The following is a 4,023-nucleotide window of genomic DNA, read 5'->3' on the forward strand; positions in this document are numbered from 1 at the left end:
AACCAAAACAAAAAAATATGGCATACAATTAGATCATGAATCATTATAACATATGCCTTTAATAATATTAGCCAATTTCAAAAGCTTCGTACAAAATAATCGGTCAAATACTATACTTAATATTTTAAGACCTAGACAATTATGACACGTAACAAAATAACTAAGTCTACTATACATGCCATAATTCAAAATGTTTAGTTCAAATACCCAAAAATATTGATAGTGCAGGCAGATCTTCAACGATCCTTGACTCCTGTGCAAGCTGGACGACACTATAAGACAAAAGAGATAAAAGAGGGTAAGCTTATTGCTTAGTAAGCAAGTATGTAAATAATGAATAAGAATCTAATATGTTTACACAATAATTCAAGTGTATCTACTTTTAATTTCACCATTTACTCCTCTTTGGTCAAGCTGTCTCTACTGTGTGATACTCACTAAATAAATCATAACTCGAGTTACAAAACTCGAAATTAAATTCCATAAAATTTTACTGAAACTAGACTCATATTAATTTTTACTAAAAGTTTTCTAGAATTTTTGGTCTAGCCAATTAGTAACAGTTTATTATTTAAAGTTTCCCCTGTTATACAGCTCCACTGATCTGACCTCTGTTCACTACGAATTGAATTTCTCCCAGTACAAAACTCAAATAGCCATGAAATCTGTTTCATTTAAAACTAGACTCAATAAGGAATCTATACATATAAACTATATTTCTTAATTAGTTTTTTACATTTTTTAATGATTTTCAAAGTAAGAATAGGGGATCACATGGTCATTCTGAGCAAGTCAAACACAATTATAAATATCTCAAATCATAGAGTTCCTTTACTTGCTCTGTTTCTTTTACATGAAAATAGACTCATTAAGCTTTAAATGCATATCTCATTAAGCCTCTAATTAAATTCCTACTATTTTTGGTGATTTTTCAAATTCACATCACTGCAACCGTCCAAAACAGTATTATTGCTAATTCACTCTTTCACACTTTCTTTGTATTTACCTCATTTAGCCTACATATCACAATTCACTTTCACCATATTTCATACATCACAAGTGTAGGTTCATGATTACAATGTCACTATAAAATCATCCAGTTGAACAATTCGGATCAATCCTCGATACTTAGTGGTTTCAGCACACAGCTCCACCATCATATTTCATATAATTCGGCTCTCTTGTACACATGGTGAACACTTAGTACCACCCATGTGACCTAGCCAACTTATCTCATAACTCTCTTGTCTACATGGTGTCCTTCACTTGGAATCACACATGCGACCTAGCTACATTTATCCTCTACCGTAGCTCTCTTGTCTACATGGGATACATCCCGTATCACACATGTGACCTAGCTACTACATAGTGTCTCGTAGCTCTCTTGTACACATGATGTGCACTTAGCACCAAACATGTGACCTAGCTACCTTTCATCTATATTATTCAATCTTTCCGAAAGTTCAATCGGGATTTCTCTCACTATTACTTATTTCCATTCTTCCAATAGTCGGTTTATGATTCAAAATCAACTAAAATATATAAAATAGGCTGAAATACAAAAATGTAAATGCAGTTAATGTATTATTTACATACAAACTTACCTCGGTGCAAAATATGGAAATTTTGTAATTTAGTCCAAAACCTTTTCCTTCCCTCGTTCGAGGTCGATTCCACGCCTTTCTTGATCTATAACAACACATTTAGCTCATTTAACAGTCATACTATTTATTTCAATCCAAAAATCACATTATGTAAAAATTACATTTTTGCCCCCTAACTTTTACAAAATTATGATTTTTCCCGTAGGCTCGGAAATTTAATTTCAGCCCTTATTCTTATGTTTTATGACATGCTGAACATTTTTCTCTTCTATAACAACATCAAATTCTCACTCTAACATGTACTTATGAGCATTAGGTATTTTTACCGATTATACTGTTTTGCTCGTTTTCGCTAAAAATCGCTTAGAAAAGATTGTTGTCCTAACCTCAAACATTCATATTCTACCATCAAACATCAAAATACATGCATATCATTCATGGGTAAATTTTTAAACATAAACCCTAACTCGAAATAGTGGTAAAAATAAGTAAACCGAGCTACGAGGATTTCAAAAATGTAAAGAACATTAAAAACGGGGCTTGAATGCACTTACTATTGAGCTTGAAAGCTTGAAACAAACCCTATCTATGGAGAACATGCAAGTTTCAGCCAAGTTAAATGAGGATGAACACATTTTTGTGTTATTTTTCCCATTTTATTTCATTTATTATGCAAATGACCAAAATGCCCTTACTACTAAACTTTCTAAAAATTTCATCCATGTCCAAATTTTTGTCCATATAAAGTATAATAGTCTAATTTCCATTTAAGGACCTCTAATTAAAACCCCTATTTCAATCAAGTACTTTATGAACTAGAACACACACATTTTTCACCTATTTCAATTTAGTCCTAAACGTCAAATTAAACACCCAATCAATAAAATTTCGCAACAAAATTCTCACACGATTATGCAATCATAATATAAACACTAAAACTTAATCAAAATAATAAATTCTCGAATTCGTGGTTTCGAAACCACTGTTCTGTTTTGGCCCTAAATTGGGCTGTTACACATTTTACCAAAGATGTGAATTTTTGATTGCTAAATTCTACTTAGTGACTAAATAAGTACATTTTGCTATTATAGATCAAGAATTACCAAGTCCAACCTTAGACCGGGGGAAAGCCAAGCAAATCGACTAAACCGTCTAGTCGCTACATTCTGAAATCTGAGGTAAGCTGAATGTAAATAATACAACTACATTGATAATATATGTGTTTGAATTGTATCCAAATTATTATAGCATAAATTGCTTGATTTTTGGAAATGAGAAAATGTGATGAGAATAGAGATAGTAGAATTCCTGTTGGAACCCCCTAGGAAATAAATCGGATATTCATGCCAGGGCAATTGGGTCATTTCTGTGAGCTACTGTAGGACATGTCTGGGACATGCATCGGCCACATTACGAGAACCAGTGTAAGACCATGTCTGGGACATGGCATCGATATTGAGAGGAGTGTTAGTGTAAGACATATCTGGGACATGCATTGGCCTCAAGACATAAGCCAGTGTAAGACATGTCTGGGACATGCGTCGACTATGAGATGATAGTCAGTGTAAGACCATGTCTGGAACGTGGCTTGGACTTAAGATATGAGCCAGTGTAAAACCGTGTCGGGGATATGACATCGGCACCTTACCCATGTTTGAGGCCTAATGGATGTTTGATAGTGTTCCAAGTGGTTCAACGGTAAAAGTTTTGATTTCTAGTCATTGAGGAATGTATAACCGTGTTGTGAGTGATACATGTACCTATTTGGTACGTTTGAGTTGTGAGCTCAATATATGCTATATGATGTGTATTGAATATTGATGAATAAGTCTTACTTATGCCCACTTGTGTACTATGAGCTTGTTGATGAATGGTAAAGTTGTGCTGTATATCTATTTATGTGCAGCTTACAAAGCTTTATGCTTACTCCCTCTCCGTTTTCATTTTCTTATAGTGCTACCTATCTAGCTCAAGGATCATCGGAAGTTAGAGATATCGATCACACTATCAATCAAAGCATCCGGTATAGTTTGATTTATATTTTTGAAGATGGCATGTATAGGGAATTAGACTTGTATTTTGTGTTGTTATTAATTTGGCCAAATGTGTTGGCTTGGATAAATTCCTCATTTTGTATTAAGCCTCGAATGATGGCTAATATTCATTTTGATATATGCAAATGGTGTTATGTTCATGGACGAGTAAAATGTACAAATGAAATGTTTTCTATTGTGTAACATCCCAAAATAGGGCCTAAATGGAACAGTGGTTGCAAAACCTCAAATTTGAGATAGAAAAGTTTATTCTGATTAATTTTTATAATTTACCGAGTGATTAGATGCATATGTTAGAGTATCGATGAAAAATTTTTATAGATAGCATGCTTAATTTGCCTACTGGGGCTTAATTGCAAAAGTTG

The 4,023-nt window shown here is 33.4% G+C and overlaps 1 long non-coding RNA gene across 1 annotated transcript; it reads left to right on the top strand.

The window, feature by feature from the left end:
- Positions 1–267: 267 nt before the first annotated feature.
- LOC128289403 (uncharacterized) lies at positions 268–3,584 on the top strand. The gene is made up of 3 exons (XR_008279062.1): positions 268–298; positions 2,696–2,782; positions 3,559–3,584. It is a non-coding gene; the product is annotated as an uncharacterized LOC128289403 (long non-coding RNA).
- Positions 3,585–4,023: the final 439 nt, after the last annotated feature.

This window comes from Gossypium arboreum, chromosome 2, assembly GCF_025698485.1.
Source record: "Gossypium arboreum isolate Shixiya-1 chromosome 2, ASM2569848v2, whole genome shotgun sequence".
In the NCBI taxonomy this organism is placed as follows: Eukaryota; Viridiplantae; Streptophyta; class Magnoliopsida; order Malvales; family Malvaceae; genus Gossypium; species Gossypium arboreum.